A 20,416-nucleotide genomic window follows, 5' to 3' on the forward strand; every position below is an offset into this window, starting at 1 on the left:
AAATTACATTTTCATCTAACAATGAGCTCTAAATTAAACTTAAATCACACAAATAGACTTTAAACAATACAAACACTATAAGAAATCAGACTTCTCCCAATGTCACATTTCGTCGAAAAAGTGTGGAAACGCGTCAGGAGATCCTCTCCCGACGAATAAAGGGTAACACTTGGAAAAAAAGCTTGACTTAGCTTAGCCCATTTCTTTTCTTTCTTGATTGAATGCCGGGAGTTTGGTCGGGAGAAACCCGTCGGGAGATCACTTTAAAACGGCGTTGGGAGTTAGTCGGGGAACTCCCGACATCCTATATGTGCGTCGGGAGTTCTCCAACTAACTCCTGACGCCTATATGTACATCGGAAGTTCTCCAACTAACTCTCGATGCCTATATGTGCATTAGGAGTTCCCCGACTAACTCCTGACCCCATTTTAAAGTGCGTCGGGAGGTTTCGAACTCCCGGCAGTTGTTCTATGCGTCCGAAGTTCTAGAACTCTCGACGGTTTTATTTAATGCGTCGGTAGATATAAGAACTCCAGACGCAGTAATATATGCGTGGAGAGTTCATTCATTAGTTGAAAATTGTCTATCATTTGTAATTTTTTAAAATTTGATCTAAATAACCTGTAAAACATAGTAAACCAAATAAAGGTTCACATAATTAAACAACGAAAATGAAGTCCATATTATAACGAGTAAATAAAAAATTACAATATCCAAACGAAGTCAATACTAGAAGTTCATAAACATTCATATCACAAATACATAAAAAAAATAAAATCAAAGCAACGTCTAGAACACGTCTGGAACATAACATCTTCAACAATTGCCCCAGCTCATCTCCGAACAATATTCTACAATAAAACAAAAACATTCAAATGTTATATCGGTAAACATCCACAACACGTTCAAACTTCAATACGGGTGGTAGTGAAACTCTACCCACCCCCCATGACAAACATGTAACCTCCCGAACATCAAAAACACACAAAACGAGTAAACAATGACCAACACACATAAAACTCAAACTTTGTCCCCAAATGGTTTAATCCAATCTCAACCCACACCTCAACAACACATTAAACTTCGTAAACATTCATAAACACAAAAGAACTTTGAGTTCAAGGACAAGATGGGTGTAATGAAACTCTATCCACCCTCCACGACAAATATGGAACCTCCCGAACATAAAAAACACAACAAACGAGTAAACAATGACCAACACACATAAAACTCAAACTTTGTCCCCAAAATGGTTTAACTCATTCTCAACCCCCTTCCCAACCACAACACATTAAACTTCGTAAACATTCATAAATACACAAGAACTCCAAGTTCAAGGACAAGATGGGTGTAATAAAACTCTACCCACCCCCCACGATAAACATTGAACCTACCGAATATCAAAAACACACAAAATGAGTAACAATAACCAACACACATAAAACTCAAACTTTGTCCCCAAAATGGTTTAACCCAATCTCAACCTCCCCCTCCCCCCACCACAACACTAAACTTCGTAAACATTCATAAACACACAAGAACTCCAAGTTCAACGACAAGAATCATGTGTAATGAAACTCTACCCACCCCCCACGATAAAACAACAAAAAACACATCAAAATCTAGTTATTTGGCTACCATAACTGTAGGATAGCCAACAATTCTTTATCATAAAGCTACTTAAGACATAACTACTTTGCTATCATAACTGTAGGATAGCAACATATTAGACAACTAAATAATGTAGTAATCATACCTAATTTGATGGGTCTCCTCTATGTGATCGTATCATGTCTTCAATCATTTTTTTCATTTCTTCCATTTGTCTTGCATGATCCTCTTTCATTTGTTTCTGAACGTCTTCAAGTTCCTTAATCCTCGACTGAGACTGTTAGAAATTGGCTCTCAATTCCTCCATTCTCGTCTCCGTTCCTTGAGTATATGACGAGCTTGATGAGATGCTGCTTCTTCTTGACTTAGGCTTAGGGTCCCAACCTAGGCCTTTTGAATATCCGGGTCATCTACCCAAAACCGTCTCACAGATTTCATCCCTTATTTGTGGTTGAGAACCTTCTAGAAAGGGGCTTGATTGTAATTCCAACATTTAATGCTTGACATATTAATTAAATGGGTAAGAACGAGCGACTAAAGTTAAAAATGAAAAACAACAAAAAAAAATGTTACATGTGCATTTTCAGCTACCTCGTTCACAAACTTGCCACCTTTAGACTGTGTTTCCCTAAATAGGTCAACACATCCTATTTCTCAACTTTCTTTTGCCTGCAATTCTGCCTGAATTTGCAAGAATGACTTCGATTCACCTACGTGGTCGAACGGTAATTTCTTTTTATTCTTCCTGTTCATCACAGACATTTCCTACATTTCAAGAAAAAAAAATGTCAATGGTGTGATGTATTAGTAAATGCATCAAATAATACATGCCTTAAATATTCTACCTGAAACGCTTCACTCTCGAAGAGGTCACACAAAAAGTACCAATCTTCTGGCCTATTTTTAAGCCAGCTAGGCAAATTGGCACATGCTTGCTGAGGATCTCCACATTTTCTGTAATGTATGTGCAAATCTGCTCTAAATTCTTTGAAGTATTTTTGCATTTGATGTTCTATAAAATGGTTAAGTCGTTGACTGGACAGATCAAGTTCGAAATGAGGCTACAAAAGAATGAGGAAAGAATTAGCATAGATGATGTTCATGACTGTAAAAGAATAAACTTATAATTACTTACCAATAATTGACTTTTAGCCAGTTCTATAAACTCGTTTGGAACCTTAACAAAAGTACGACATCGTACTGGAAATGCAGATCTCACGGTGACGCCGATCGCATTACTAAATCGTACCGAATGTTGAGATATCAGTTTCGTCTCCCCCTCATTTATCACGATTATAATTCTGCCATGTTTTTGGAAGTATTTTTCCAACTCGATGTTCCGCGAATGCTCGTGTTTCCTTCGAGTGGATGTTGAGCTACTATCTGAGGAATAAAAAATTTAAAACAGTTTATGATGTATTTCAATTAACAGAATATATTTCAAAATATATTAACCTGAAGTATCACCCACAGAAGATACCGTGTTGCCTAGATATATCTCCTGGAATTCTTCATCAGCCTCATGTTGCCTATTAGGGTTGACATCGTATATATACAAACACAAAAAGACAAAAAAATATTAAATTAACAATAAATACATATAACCTAGCAAAAAAGAGAATTGAGTAGATACATCATTACTCATCATCTTAATCTAATTCAAATTATTCATCAGCACTTGAACTGTTATTGGGAGATAATTATTTTTCATCATCATCGTTTATGAAGTCATGATCGCCATGTACAATAATTGGTCTATCCACAACTGCAGGATCAACGTCAACTTTGCATAAAGTAACCTCCTCAATGGTTTCATCCATTCGGACTCCACCAATAATTTCTAGTAAATCTAGTTGTGGATTTTCAACATCATCCACTTTTGGTACATCCCATATTCGTTTATTTTGGACTACTTGAACAACTTTCCAATTGCTACCATATTTGATGTCATCAGTGTAAAAGACTTGTTGTACTTGGATAGCAAAGATGAAAGGCTTATCGACATACCAAAAGTGTGATGTATTGATCGATTTGTATCCAAAATCCACAATATCTATCTTTTCTCAAATTGAATTCATATAATTCTTGCATGGACATCTTATTCGTCTGAATCATTAACATGAAACTTTGTCATATCTAAAAACTGAGATACTCCTTCTCTATACTCCACTGATAACTTATTCCTTAGTTTAATCCATTCTTTATTCATCCTTAAAAATAAATATTTTCTAACTAACTTGTAATTAGAAACAATAACTTGGATTAAAGGACAAAGTACAAAGTATTTATTAAGCATGAACTTTGATTAAAAATTTCCAAGTTTGTTCGGAGTATTTAACTAATTTATAATATGGGATTTGATTTTTTTTTTTTATTGATAGTGAGTTCCATAATTTTCATTTTTAAGGCAAAATAAACACATATTTTGAGACTAATGTTTTTAATCATCTTTACAATATATTTTTAATCTATTTTTTTTTAAGTGCAACCCACTTAATGAAAAATTGTTTGTAACAATTTTTTAAAAAATATATTAAACTATTATTATTATTTACTATCTTATAAAAAAAAAAGTGATGAATGAAGGCTCACATAATCCTTACACTTTTTATCTAATAGGTCCCTAAACCGTTTAAATTGTCTAACAACTTTCAAATGTTTTATTTAGTACGTCTCTAAGCTTTCAATTTTGTGTCTAATATAGGCCTTTAATCTATTCAACATATTTTAAAATTTACAAGCCTATTGGACACAAAATTTAAAGTTCAATTTTCTATTAGACACAAAATTTAGTTTTATGAGTAGATTCTTTAAACTTTTTTCAAATATTAAATGTGTTAGGGACCTATTAAGTACCAAATTGGAGGTTTAAAGATTTATTTTATATTTTTTAGATTAATAGATTTATTAGACACAAACATATAAGCATAAAAAAGTTCATATATTAAAAATAGCACATAGCATCTATGTACTAATTTTTTTTCTCCTTTCAAGTAAAGTTCGAAATGTTAAATCATGCATGCTTAGGCTCCAAATAACCAACATCATATCATTTTTTAGACATAAAGATAGTGTAGTAATCAACTTGAAACTTAAAAGAATGTAATAATGTTTATCTCTAACGAATTATGACATGTTCGTTATAAAATTACTCTATAGACTTTTAGAGAATTGTAAAACAAATATATGATGCAAAATTGACGAGATCTTAACAAAAGCGACATGCACCAATATTGGATGATAAATATGTGCATTAGTTAAAATTTAAAATTGGTATCAAAGTTGATATTATTGAAATCTAGTGAAATTGACACAATCTTTAACAGTGTCTTTTTTTATTAGTGGGTTAATTAATTGTAATATTTATCAAAGTTGAGGTCTAATTTGATTAAATTGAAAGTCGCGAATAGAAATGGATACATACATTTGAATGGGCATGATTTGTACAAAAGGATGTGAAATAATGATTTAAATAAATATACAAGAGAAAATAAAATGAGAAGATTACCGGCGGTGGCAGCGGGCAGTTGAAGGCATTGGCTGAACGAGACGAGGAGACAACGGCAGTGGCGGGTAGTTGATTGCAGCTGCTGATCGAAGAGAGGAGCGGCGGCAGAAAATGAGGGGAAAATGGAAGAGGGATGGAGAGGAGTTGGGGGAGGGCGAATGGCAGCAACGAAGGGGCAACGACAATGGGGAAAGAGGGGGAAAATTGGAGAGGGAGGAAGAGGAGAGGGGCGGCGACGATGCGTTATTTTATGAAGTGAAATTATGGATGGAATGTGATGGTGAAAAATGCGTTGAGCACTCAAGTTTTCTCAATGGAATCCCAGTGTAAACTCCACTTAGTTTCTTGGTAAATCTAGGGTCAAACTCAGGGACTTGTGAAAATAGGTTGCGGTGGTAATTTTTAGGAAAACTTTGTGGTAACTAAATAAATCGATAGATGTTGAGGGTTTTGTTTGCGGTAATGAAAAATAAACAAATGCGGCGGAGTTTGAAAAGAGTTTAATAAATGGGAAATATGATGAGTATGTGGTGAACGGGTTGAGAAAAGTTTTGGCTAACAGTTCCTAGGATGCGTTCATGCAACATACATACAACAGTAAACCACCTCTCGATGCGAATGCCACGGCTTCGAAGGCTAGAATGCATACGATATATGCGATAAGTCTATAGAACCTACACATAAGCCTCTATTCTTATTTATGCGATGACAAAATGACACACACAAAAATAAGGCGACCACATAATATCATTCCCATCTCTAGGACGCATACGATGCAGGTTGACAAACAGAGCTTATCTCTAAGTCCCTATCTCTTGTTTATGCAGTTCTAATCTTGCTCTTTCGAGTCTAGATTCTAACCTAGCTCTCTCGAGTCATTAGGTTCTTTCTTTAGACTCTCTCTCAAGTAGCCTTAAAGGGGTGTTGGACACAATATAAAACAAGACAATCGCAAGCAATGAACTTCCTCGGTCATGTTAGCTTAGTTCTTCTCAACCCATTTGACTAGTTTATTCGACTAGTTTAGCTACTTATGCGTGCTAAGAGAGTGAACAGATGTAGAATAAGAACTTCCATTGTATAAATATAAAGATGAAGTACAAAATAACAATGCAAGGATAGAATAAAGAGCCTGGTAGCAATCTCTTGTTGCCTAAGTGTTCAAAAGATAATCTCGCTCTCGCGAGAGTCGGCCCACTCTCTGCTTCTACACCTCAAGGTTCTCTCTCGAGTTTCCCTGAGCGATTTCCAGCATGTTTTCACTTCTCTTGCTCCGCCTTAAAATAAAAAGGAAAAACTATGGACAAAGGCGTGCTAAGCTAACTAATGAATTTTCTAACTTGTGAACCCCTTTTCTGAAGGATGCCTTTGGTATTTATAGAGCTTCAGGGTGAAAGTGGCTTCTCTTTTATGATTGCACAGATGGGATGACTTTAATTCCCTAACTGATGCGCCGATTATTTGTCATCGAAAAGCTGAATGTACTTGTTATCGTTAGTGGCTGTCAGCTTAATTCGGATTCGACCGTCACTAGGTTTCTGTCCCATCGCGATTAATTATGCCTTTCACCCAGATGTGCCCACCAAGTTCCGACAATCCTTCTTGAGCAAATGTTTGCGAACACAATCACTGCAAAGTCTTGCGGTAATGCTGTGCTTGACCAATGATTTCCTATGATCATAATTTTCGCCTTGCATCAACGCATATTCTGCATAAAAACACAAAAATCAACTGTTTCTATGCGATGAACGTATGCGACTGCAATATTATGAATTTTATGCTTTTTGGACGCAATCTAACATATTTTATCAACTGAAGCCAGCATTGTTTAAGAACTTAGCACTATGATAACGTGCATTTTTATCCGTTATCACACTCCCAAATTTAAACAATGCTTATCCTAAAGCATAAGCTAAAGATTTCCTTTAGTAAGTCGACTGCAATGTTCTTTTCCTAGATTTCTTAAGGATACTTCGTTCAAATCCTATATACCAAAATTTTCTTAAGTATTATTCAAGTCTTCTCTTAAAATATTTCTAAGATCTAGGGACCGCAAGCTTAACCTTCAAAAGGACTTTCCTAATTTCAGGAACATCGCATGATTTATTTGAAAAAAAAAACTTTTCCATTGGGTGTCAAATGATTTTATCCTTGCATATTTCTTTACATTATTATTTTTTTTTCTGACCTTGCGCTGATCTAAGTACCTTGCCTTCGTTTTGGCCTACCCCCACGTGTGTCATGCAGATATCCAACTATGAGTGATGCGCTCTTCCTCAGACTAAACTCATACCTACTTGGCAGCGGAGTTATGGTCATTTATTTATGCGTTGATCCAGGTGACTTACTTTCGTTTTGGTTTGCCCCCATGTGTGTCATGCAGACATCCAACTACGGGTCAGTGCCCTTCACAACTTAACTCTTATCAACATGGGTTTCCCATTGCGTTGACAGTGGAGTTGTTATTTTCCTCTTCTTCTTTTTTTTTTTTCAAAATAGCAAGGTCGAAAATAAATACCTCACCCTGAAATTTAAAATGCGGCAACGTCCTCATTGCCAAAAGATTGAAATAAGTCATGTGATGTCCTTAGAAAGCTTCATAAAGAGAGTTTGAAAGAAAGCTAGCAACCCCTAACTTCTAGAAATATTTCATGAGGTGACTATCTTAAAGTTAAGTTGACTCTAGTATATATGAAAAACATAAAAGCATATTTTTCATTATTGAAATCATAATTGGAAAAGAGATAGTATGCAGTAACTTACTAAATTTATCCATGTCAAATGATTGCGGTAATCAAAGAAGGTGCGGTGATAAGACTTTATTTCAAATTTTGCGCTAACGCTCGCATTGTGTATTGACGCATCCTTCTTTGCGGCGATCTATCTTCTTTGGATTGCGGTGATGGAGTAAGATAAGTTGCTTCTTTATGTAACACCTCCGCAATCCAGCGCCTCAATTGTTGCAAGAAAAACAGAGAGGGGGTCAAATGATTTTAAACAAAACAAAATTCTTTTACCGCAATCGTTCAGCACGATCACTTTTTTTTTTTTTTTTATGAATAAGAAGAGTAAGAATATATAAACATTGAAACGATATAGTGAATTGAAAATTCTGAGTAAGAAGAATTGAAGAGTCCATGATTCCCAAAACTTGTGTCCCTGATGGATTTCGATCGTCTGATAATGCATGGACCACCTACTTCCTTCTTTATTCAAAGTTCCTTAGTTCCACGGAGTCGACTCGACGATGCTAACCTTCTCCATAATACGCCTTTATTCGCTGCCCATTAACTTTGAATATGTTGGTTCCGTCATCATTTGATAATTCAACCGCACCATGCGGGAATACTTGTCTAACTATGAATGGTCCGAACCAATGTGACTTTAATTTTCCTGGGAAGAGCCATAGTCGTGAGTTGAATAGTAAGACCGTCTGCCCCACATAGAAGTTCTTACCGCATATGTGTTTGTTGTGCTAGCGCTTGGTGCGCTCTTTGTAAATCTTTGTGTTCTCATATGCGTTAATCCTTCATTCTTCTAACTCGACTAGTTGCATTTTTCGTGCTTCTCCTGCTTTCTTCAAATCAAAATTCAGTTTCTTCACCGTGCATATTGCCTTGTATTCCAGCTCCAGAGGTAAATGACATGCCTTACCAAATACTAACGCATATGGGGACATACCTATGGGTGTTTTAAATGTTGTCCAGTATGCCCACAATGCATCGTCGAGCTTTGTTGCCCAATATGTTTGTGAAGGCCTTACTTCCTTCTCGAGTATCAGTTTAATCTCCCGATTGGACACCTCGGACGAATGGTCAGTGGTGACCACTTTGTGGAGAATATTGTATTTGCGCAGCAGCTTCTTGACAGAATGATTGACAAAGTGAGACCCCTCATCACTTATTATGGCACGTGGGGTGCCAAAACGAGTGAAAATATTCTTCTTCAGGAATTGAGAGACTACCGCCGCATCGCTCGTGGCGCACGACACTGCCTTTACCCACTTGGATATATAGTCGACGGCTAATAAAATATAGTGTTTACCATTTGAGGGAGGGAATGGTCCCATGAAATCAATACCCCACACGTTGAACAATTCAAGCTCCAAGATGGTATTCATAGGCATTGCATGTTTCCATGAAATGTAGTCAGTTGCATCCTTAAACAATGTTGGCCAAAAGAATCCACTCTGTAAAACCTTGGCTTGCAGTGCGCTATCCTCCAAAGTGCCCACCATATGGTGAGTCATGACACTGCGATAATATGCGTTGTTCAGCAGCATTTGGTACGCATAGTCGCAAAATCGGGTCTGCCCCCTTTTTATACAGATTCGGCTCATCCCAATAATAATATATGTATTCATGTTTGAGCTTCCTCTGTTGGTGGTAGGTATAATCTTTAGGAAATTGTCCGCAAACCAGATAGTTGACTATGTCAGCGTACTAAGGCAATTCTTAAATATGGAACAGCTGCTCATCCAGGAATACCGCACTCACATTTGATTCATTGCGGTCAACTTCAGGGTTTTCCAATCTAGATAAGTGATCCCCAACTTGGTTCTCTGTCCCCTTTCAATCAACTATTTCTATGTCAAATTCTTGAAGGAGAAGAACCGTTCTGATCAACCTCGACTTTGCGTCCTTCTTTGTCATTAAGTACTTTATTGTCGAATGATCAGTATGGATGAGTACTTTCGTCCCCAGCAGATATGCTCGAAATTTTTCCAACGCGAAAATTACCGCAAGAAGCTCTTTTTCTATGGTGGTATAATTGGTCTGAGAAGGATTTAACGCCTTACTCGCATATGCAATGGGATGTAAGATTGTTTTTCTCTTCTGTGCCAAAGCTGCTCTCATCGCATACCCGCTTGCATCGCACATTATTTCAAAAGGAAGTGTCCAGTTAGGTGTAATCAACACGGGTGCGGTAATCAGCGCATTTTTCAAAATTCTGAATGCGTTGAGGCAATTTTTGTCAAAATCAAATTTTTTATCAACCTCCAACAACGCACTTAGTAGTCGTGCTATTTTCAAAAATTCTTTGACAAAGCATCTGTAGAATCCAGTGTGCCCCAAGAAACTTCGTACAGCCTTCATGCTTCTTGGAGGTGGAAGTTTTTTAATTGCTTCGATTTTTGCTTTATCTACCTCCAACCCGTCCCGGGAAATCTTGTGCCCTAATATGATGCCTTCCTTAGCCATAAAATGACATTTTTCCCAGTTAAGCAGCAGAATCGTCTCTTCGCATCTCTTCAGTATCTTCTTTAGGTTGGCTAGAAAGACTTCATAGGTGTTCCCATAAACAGAGAAGTTGTCCATAAAGATTTCAACGGAGTTCTCAAGATAGTCTGAAAAGATGGCCATCATGTACCTTTGGAACGTGCTTGGCGCATTGCAAAGGTCGAACGACATGAGGCAAAAAGCAAAGGTCCTATATGGGCAGGTGAATGTGGTCTTGTCTTAGTCTTCTGGAGTTATCATAATCTGGTTATACCCGACATAACCAGCCAGAAAGCAGTAAAAGTCATTTCCAGCTAGATGGTCTAGCATTTGATCATTGAACGGTAGGGGGAAATTATCTTTCTTTGTGACTGCATTCAGATTGCAGTAGTACATGCAAATGCGCCAACCAGTGACGGTCATTTGCAGTATTAGTTCATTGTTTTCGTTCAGGACTACCGTCATGCCACCCATTTTCGGCACACACTGCACGGGGCTGACCCACGTGCTATCTGCTATAGGATAAATAATGTCTGCTTCTAACCATTTAATGATCTCCTTTTTAACAATCTTTTTCATCGTAGGGTTGAGTCTGTGTTGATGTTCGATCGTTGCCTTGTGGTCCTCTTCAAAACGAATGTGGTGAATATAGTACGCTGGGCTAATTCCTCTAATGTCGGCGAGCGTCCAACCAATTGCTCGCACATGTTTCCTTAGAATATTCATTAACACATTCTCATGGTCTTCGTTAAGCTCAGAGGAAATAATAACTGGCAGCTTCTCATCCTGCCCCAAAAATGCGTACCTTAAGTGGTTCGGTAGTGTCTTTAATTCCAGTGTTGGTGGTTCTACTAGGGACGGTTGCGTTATTTTTCTTTCTTCTTTTTCTGTTGGCTCTTCTTCTTGGTTTGCAATCATCTTTTCTTCTTTGCTTGTTTTTGTTATGATCGCATTACAGGAAGCAACGGATGCGTTTGCATGCTCTTCTTCATTCTCTTCATTAAACTTTTTTTCTTCAATCAAATTTTGGTCGTCGTCTGAGTCCTGCAGGTCTTCTTTGTCAGGAAACTTCATGGCACGGATTATGTTGAACCTGAGCTTCTGTCTGTTGATGCTCAAAGTGATCTCTCTTTTATGAACATCAATCTGGGCACGACCTATTGATAAAAATGGTCGCCTCAAGATGATGGGCACATCTTTTTCGGCCTCGTAATCCAAGATGATGAAGTCGGCTGGTAGGATAAATTTGTCAATGGTGATCGGCACATCCTTCACCTTTCCCTCTGGATGCACCAGAGATCTATCGGCCAGTTGAAGAGTCACGGTTGTGGGCACAAGTTACCCCACATTCAGCTGCTTAAAGATCAACAGAGGCATCAAATTGATGTTGGCTTCAAGGTCACACAAAGCTTGCCCAATGTACAGTCCTCCTATGGAGCAAGGTATAGTAAAGATCCCAGGATCGCTCATCTTTGGTTGAATGTTTGATTTAGAACTCTGTGGTAACGCCACCGTGGCAAACTTACCAGTTCCCCTCTTCTTGGTTATCATATCCTTCAGAAACTTTACGTAGGCAGGCATTTCCTTAATCGCTTCACTGAATGGAATATTAATATGTAATTGTTTTAACATAGACAGAAAACGTTGGTACTGTACCTCTTCATTCTTTTTCTTTCTAAGTCTCTACGGAAAAGGTGGTAATTGCACTCTCACGGTCCCCTTCTCTGTTGGCCTTGAGGTCGACGCAACTTCTGGTTCTATTGCTTCCTTTTCTCCTTCTTCTTCTTGCGTCACCACAATTATAGGTTCCGCCGCAATGGGAGCAATCCGGTTAGGCTCATTTCTTTCTTCCTCCACATTTTTTCCACTTCGCAATGTCCCAACCTGACATTGCTCTTTACCTGATCCCCCCGGGTTACGTGGGAGTTCTGTTGAACTTGGCAGAGCCCCTGGCGGTCTGTTCTTTAGCTCACTTGCAATCTGGCCCATTTGTAATTCCAGATTGCGGATGGACGAAGCCTGACTTTGAAGCACTATTTCATTTTTCTCTATATATTGCTTCAATAGGCTTTCCAGGGAAGAAGATTGCAGCGGTTGTGAGTTACTGGCTTGATTGCTTGTCTGATTGTTATATCGCGGGAAGAATCCAGGTGGCCCTTCTTTTTGTGCCACAGGTTGGAAATTCTGTTGCTGATTCTTGCATGTAAAATTGGGTTGGTTTCTCCACTCGGGGTTGTAAGTATTTGAAAAGGGATTATTTTTCACAAAGTAAATAGACTATGGATTCTGTGGGCATTCTTCCATTGCATGCCCATCACCGCAAGTCGCACACCTTTTGGTATTTTGACTAATTGTGTTGATTTGCCCATTTTGCGGTGTTGGGCTACTGATTACAATTTCCTGAATTAAGTTCATCATTGCGGTTATCTGATTCTGTAGTGAAGTAATAGCCTCATTATTTGCGTCGTTATCCTTGTTTCTCAGTCTCTAATCACTCTCTATTCATGGTTCTTAGAGATGCAATCCAAGATATTCTTAGCCTCTTCATACGTTTTGTCAAGCAGACCACCAGCGGCTGCCGCATTGGTAGCGGTCTGTGAAGCGGGATTTAAACCATGATAAAAGATTTTCATTTGAAGGCAGTCTGGCAAACCATTGTGTGGACAGTCCCGGACCAACCTCTTAAACCTCGCCCAGGCATCACTGAGCGATTCGTCCATGTCTTGTTCAAAATTTGTTATGAGTTTCCTTCGTCTAACGTTCTCAGTAGGCGGAAAATATTTCTTCATAAATTTCTCTACGACCTGTTCCCATATAGTGATCTCTCCCGACTCGAGGGAATACGCCTATTTCCTTGCCTGATCACAAAGAGAAAATGGGAACAAAGTTAGTTGAACTTCTTCGCAAAAGTATTGCAGATTTCGATAAAGCTATGGAGGTGGGTGTGCGGGTGGTCGCCACGCCGTCCTCCGAATTATCCTGCAGTCTGGATCATCTGTAGCATCACCGGTTTCATTTCGAATCTGCTTCCATCGAGGGTAGGCCTCATGATTCCTGGAGAGAAATCATAGAGGTTTGGCGATGCATAGTCTCTAATGGGTCTATTTCGATCGTTAGCCAGAAGGGTTGGATTTGCCATGACGTTGTTTTCGTTTGGTACTCCGTTTCCAGGCTACTCCGTCATCTCTTCTTTATGTGATTGTTTTTGTTGGTGGTCTCTTAATCTCCATCTAAATGTCCTCTCAATCTCTGGGTCGTAATTCGCCAGAGATTGAGTCTGCGAAGAATTAAGAAAAATTACCGTTAGCACACTATTTTGCCAAAGTCCTCGGTAACGGCGCCAAAAACTTGATGCGTTATTTTATGAAGTGAAATTGTGGATGAAATGCGATGGTGAAAAATGTGTTGAGCACTCAAGTTTCCTCATCGGAATCCAAGTATAAAATCCACTGAGGTGAACCCCGAATCCTAATTTCTCTACTTAAGTATGTTCCTTACTAAGACTAGTGTGATGAGTAGGTTGATGTGGAAACTAGTATGGAATGGTAGAGGAAAAAGTGGAGATTTGAAGAAAAGAGGAAATTTGGAAGTTAAACTTTTGGGAAAAATTTGGAAATTTGGCAAAGTAAATTTTGTGTGTTGATGCGTTGGAAGAGTGGTGTTTATGCGTTGGAATACTGGTTTGGGATGGCATGCGGCTGAAGGAAGAAAGATGGAGGTGATGCGTTGGAAGGCAGCCTATGCGTCGAGAAGCCTCGGCCAGAACCCCTGCCATGCGTCGAGCAGCCTCGGCCAGCGCCCTTGCAATGCGTCGAGCAGCCTCGGCTAGACACTCCTGTCATACGTCGAGTGGCCACACCCATGTGTTGAGCGCATTGTCGAGCGGCCACGCTCATGCGCTGAGAGCCATGTCGTGCGTCGAGGTGCCCTGCCATGCGGCCAAGCATGCCCATGTGGCCGAGCGAGCGAGCGATGGCCAGCATACTCCGCACGCCCATGCGTCGAAGCAGCACGCCTATGTGCCAAAGCACCTGGCCAAGCATCAAGTCGCCGCACGCAGCCCATGCGGCCAAGCACGCCCAATACATCGAGCGGCCAGTGCGCCCATGCGTCGATCGACCAACCTATGCAGCACGCCTATGCATTGGTGGCCAGCACCATGCGCCCATGCCAAGCAAGCAGTGCAATTCTACCTAGTGAGCCATGCGTCGAGGATGGACGATCACCCTATGCGGTTGTGATGGTTAGCTTCTTGCGATGGCTAAGTTGAATTGTAATGAGACTGAATTTGCTTGTTATGCGTTGATGATAGGCTATGCATTGAGTATGGGTTATGTGTTGAACATCTAAGAGTTGGACGCATACAAAGAATGAGATCAGCAGGAGAACATCATCGAAACCATGTGTCTTCTTGGGAGGAAAGCCTTAAGCCTTAAGAATTTGAGGTGGTGGCATCAGATTGGAGGCTCATGCGTTGGAAACGTGGGAGGAAGACACTTAGCTTGCGATGATCACAACATTGCGTTGATGGGGTGAGAATGAGACACTTGGCCATGCAGCCAAGTAGGTGGTGTCAACTCTAGAGAAGGTTTGGACGCCTATAAATAGTGCCAAAAGACTTCATTTTTATATCACAATTCAAAAATACCGTAAAAAGAGTGGAAGAATTGGGCAAACCTTGCGTTGGAGCTAAATCCATGCGTTAGTCATAGAGGACGCATTGGACAGTGAGGTCTGAAGAGGACGCATCAACTTGGGACGAAGAGTTCTCCCAATTTACTCGTGCGTTTGGAGTGATTCTAAAGCCACCTAAAAGCTCTGAAAGTCTAGTTTTCAGGGTAGGGCTGACGGAGGAAAAGCTCAAAGGGATCGGGCTGGAAACTGAGAAGAAGGCAGAAGGGTCAGGCTGTTGGATAAGCTTGAGCCAATCCTGAAGATTCTGTGATTCCGGCCAAACCACAAGAAGTTATGAGCTCATATTTTAGGGTAATCTTACTGAGACATTTTAGAACATGTTTGTAGAAGGAAGTATCTCAAAATAAAACTATGAGTAATCTAAGCTGTAATTTGAATATGGATTCTAGGGGTGAAAAGGGAGCCCGAGGTAGAAAAGGGAGCCACTAGAGTGAAAAGCTCCTAAGCAATCAAGGTGAGTGGCTAAAACGTTTTGATTAAAACATTTGCTTAAAATGTTTGATTACAACGTGTTATAGAAAAGATGTTTTAAAGAAGATTATTCTCATGCCAGCTAGTTTTACAAAGTGATTTCCAAGAAAACTACGAATTATGTTTTAAATGCATGCATGTGTGAGAAATTGTTGAAAAGCGATTTATATATGTTAAATATACTCAGCATGCGTTAGTACCTTTAAATCCATGTTTTTATATGTGTTATACTTTACATGCTTTAAAGAGAAAGTCATTTATGACTAGTGTTACTTAAAACGCGATATCGAAGGACATTTGAGAAGGTATCCACCCAACTAGATACCGAAGGACTTTGAGAAGGTATCTATTGGTATTGAAGGACGTTTGAGAAGGTACCAAACCAACCAGATACTGAAGGATGTTTGAGAAGGTATCTGAACAGAAGTACCTAAGGTATGACGATACTTAGTATGGCCACGTGCACGTAGGTAGTTAGAGTCAGAGATTGAGCAAAAGGGTTCTCTCTTGACTAGCAGTTGGTATTGGGATTGTTTTTACCCACATTAGGGTTATTCTCAACTGAGAAACAGTTTTACTGTTTTATGATAAAAATAGCTTTATATTTTTCACGCTTGGAAAATGTTTATACTGCAGTACAAGTACTATAGAAACTTATATTTCAGTTAAACTCTTTATTGAGATTTTGCATGACGAAAAGATAATTTGTCCCAAATTGCGACGAAAATAAAAAATTGTTGCAAGATTTAAGCGACAAAAATGCAAGAATTGATATTTCGTCACAAAAATTATGACTAAATGTTTTTCATCATTAAAAGCAGTTTTTATTGTAGTGATGCAAAAAAAAATGACTAACAACATGTAATCATGTGTCACCATACAACTTATACCTACACATTATATATGACAAATAACTTTTTGTTTTGTACGTAATCTCTTCTACTACTTTGTTTTTTGTTGCAATATTTGATGTCGACATTCCATAACACCTTTCAACCAAAGATGATGTTTTTATGCAATCAAACTCTTAATTGTTTGCCTAAAATTACACCATCACAATATTTTAACACTTAAGAGTGGGTAAAAGTGGGTATCAATTAGATTGATACTTTTATGTGAAATATAATCAGAAAGATCCAATAATAATGGATTGAGTCACCAAGCCTACGCATAAAATTTAGGGTTTTTGTTTTTAACTTGAATTAGTCAAAGTTAACTTTTTTTCATTTGTATCTTGGAAAATTTAAAAAAGAGGGAAAAAAAAAAAACTTAAACTACACTTTGATTTATAAAGTTTGTGTCAAATTAGTTTCTAAGTTTTAAAATTAAATAATCAAGTTCCCAACAATAAAAAAAATAAATAAATAAAAACAAACTTGACTTTGGTCCTCTATCGACATAATTCGTTAACTAATATGATATTCTTTAAATAAACTTAATTACTATTTTAATAGTTAAAATTAAAATAATATAATAACAACGTTTTTCTCTCTCCTTTTTCTCCCGCTGTAGCCGGACATCGGTTTCTCCTTACTATTTTGTCTTTTTTTTTTTTTTTTTTTTTCCTTTTAAAGTTCAAAAGTGCATTGTGAGTTGAAATGATAATTTGAGTTTTTATCCATTGTATTTGGATTATCCTCACTTTCTTTTCTTTCTTTTAGCACAATAAACATGCAAGAAAGAAAATTCGAACTATAGATCTTTTGCTTATTAACATATTTGTATCTTAGTTGAACTATGATCAATGTGACAATTGACCTTTCTTTCAACTTTTTATTCAATCATAAATTCTAATCTCATTTAGCTAACACATAATTCATTACTGTATAAGAAAATAAATGTGTCAATTGTAATAACAATTAGAATCTATTAGCAAAGCGAACATAGTTAAAATGTCAGTGTTTTGAATTTTCCACCTCTAGTATACTAAATGAACTAAAATTTACTAGTTACAAAATTGAAGCTTTTTAGAGCATTCTATTTAAATTAAAAACAAATTAAAGGATTAAATTGAAAATGTCAGAACATTCATCCTCCAAATCCTAAGAGCTAGATTTGTAATAAGGGGGAAAACTAGCATGAAATAGAATTTGATTCCTTTCCAAAATTTGTAGGAAGGAATAATTCTCTTGTCTCATGATATATAAACTACATGTTGTATTTAAAATAAAAATAAATAAAGAAAATAAATGGCGTGTTCAACAACGACAAGTTGTTGAGTTGACGCGCGTCGGCTTGGTCTTGGAAGCTGTAGAATCTCTCTAATTTATTTTCTCGTCTTTAGATTCCATTTTCAAAGGATTTTTTTACTGCTGTATAAAAAAAAAGAAAAAGAAAAAGAAAAAAAAGAAAAAAAAAAGGAAGTTAAAATAATATGGACGCTCCTGATTGAGCGCGTGAAGACAGTGGTGGTGACAGGTAGCATGCACTTGCTGTACAAAGGATTGGATGATTCAGATTTCAGTGCACGGTAAAAGCCGGTAACTGACCTAATTTACCTTTTTTAATGGTCAATTTTTATATATTCCCCTTCCTTCTTTTATTATTTTACCCTCGTGGTTGAAAATATCTTTTACTTTCAATTTTGGTTAAATCTTAAAATACAATTTTACTTATCATATTTGGGATTCGTTCAATTTTAGTGCATATAATTTCAATTGTTCAATTTTAATTCGCGTATTTTGTTAAATGATATATAGTTAAATTTGACTTCATCTATTAATTTAATTTTTTTGATCAATTGATAATTTAAAATGGTATCAACGTAGGTAGTTCAAGAGATTTTGTATCCAAATCCCTACAATGTTTGTCGCCTTCACCCATCAACTTAATTCTTTGAGTCAATTGGTGATTTAAGAGATTTTAAATAAATATTAAATTTAGTTCTCACGGCTAATTGATGGTTGATTTTCTAAGAGTTTTTGTTATTTTTTTTTAACATTTTTATTATGAAAACTTTGAAATCATATTGTACTTTCTTGTATAGAAATAATTAGTGTTATATAATAATTTTAATTAAAAAAAAAATTGATAGACTATATTTAAGATTATTTATTAAAAATATACTACAAAAATCAGATAATTAAAAGTATATTGAACTAGAATTGAATAAACGGCCAAAATAATATTCACCTTTAATATTTAATTTTTAATTTGTAATAATTTAGTTTTTATATTCAACAATAATATGAGTTTTAAACTTTAATATATTACCATTCAATTTTTATCACGAGAAATTTAATCAAAATTGAGTGTATGTACTAGTTATTTATTGATTATTATTATTTTCTTTTTTATAGTATAAACAATGGTAAAGATGATAATCAAACTTTCAATTTTAAGAGAGGAAATATGTGTTAATTACTGCTGACTTATGTATTATTTATTATAATCTTAATATTTTTTTTTTCATGTTTGAGAAATTCTTAATAATATTCATTGATATTTTTATACACACTCAATCATGGAAAATTTTGATATATTAGGCACATGTGAAAACAAAGTGTAAAAAAGAAGAATATGTCACGTCTAATATTAAAATTTCACACACTTATTTTGTAACGCTCCTTTACTGTTTTAGGACTTCGAGGAACTGAGGGACCTATTGCATTTATTACTCTCTTAATATTTGGTCACAAGTTTTCTTCTTCTCATTCTTTCAAAGTTTAACAATTTTATTCCTAATCTATCTAACTTTTCCTAGTTATTTAATATCCATTTTTATAGTTATTCTAAATGTTCCTTTTCTTCCCCTATATAAACTTCTATAAAAATAGTTTGAATGACAAGTTTAGTCCACCAATTTTCAAGATTTCGATCTGTTGGGAATGCGACCAAAGTCCTAAATTGGTTAGATAAGAGGAGGATCATGGGTACATAAGTGAGAATGATTATCTCCATTGATATGAGGCCTTTTGGGGTAAAACCAAAATTCAACGACAATTGACATATAATCATTAAGTTGAAATTAGATATTCAAATCTCTATATTCAAACGAATGATGTACTTAAGAAAAAAAAAATATTCAAATATGTGCTTTCATATGTTTGTAAACATTTAAGAAGTGTTTAATAGACCAATGAACCATCCAACATTTTTTTTAATGGATATACTTATTAGACACACAATTGAAAGTCGAGTGTTTCAAAATATAATTAAGTTTATGTTCATGAATTATTTTTTTTAAAAAAAAAAAGTAAAAAAAGAAGTTGTACCTATTACATACAAAATTAGAAATTTTACATATTAATTTGTCAAATTCATTAGACACAAGATAAAAAAAGTTGAGGAACAAAACTTGTAATTGGTTATGCCTTATATATGTTATACTTATCTATATTGTATAAAGTATAAATCTTATAAAATAAACACCAGGGTAAATGTAAGTTTAGTAATGAAGACACACATATATATATATTTTTCAATTTGGTCAAAGGTTTAAATCTGAACATTTACCTATTAATACGAAGTTATCTTCTAAAAGGGTATAGAAATGAAGAAATGGGAGAAGTGATGGAAAGACATTTGAAATGGAGAGTGCATTTGTTAGCTAAGAAGGGCACACATGAATATGACTTCACAATGTTTTCTCTCTTTATTAGTTTTAGAGTTGCCCCTTTTATGTTCCTTTCCATTTGGTTGTCATTGTGTTGTACACTAAGCCCACATTATTGTCACCACTCTTGCCTTTTTGATTGAGACTTCCTAACCATAAAACATCTTCCCCCATGCCTTTTATTTATACACTTTTGTCCTATCTTTTTTCTTTTTTCTTTTTTCTTTTTTCTTTTTTGGGTTTAATTTTCTACCATATCTTAGCAATATAGCATATGCTTCAGAAATGTGCATTATTAATGATAGCTTGGCTTCCATGTCCAAGTTTAATCATAAATATCATCTCTCTCTTTTTCTT

General features: G+C 36.5%; 1 pseudogene; it reads right to left on the minus strand.

Moving 5' to 3' along the window:
* Positions 1-1,891: 1,891 nt before the first annotated feature.
* LOC150037232 (uncharacterized) lies at positions 1,892-10,482 on the minus strand (annotated as a pseudogene).
* Between the last annotated feature and the right edge of the window lie 9,934 nt (positions 10,483-20,416).

This window comes from Benincasa hispida, chromosome 3, assembly GCF_027475165.1.
Source record: "Benincasa hispida cultivar pf3 chromosome 3, pf3_genome.v1.1, whole genome shotgun sequence".
NCBI classification, from domain to species: Eukaryota; Viridiplantae; Streptophyta; class Magnoliopsida; order Cucurbitales; family Cucurbitaceae; genus Benincasa; species Benincasa hispida.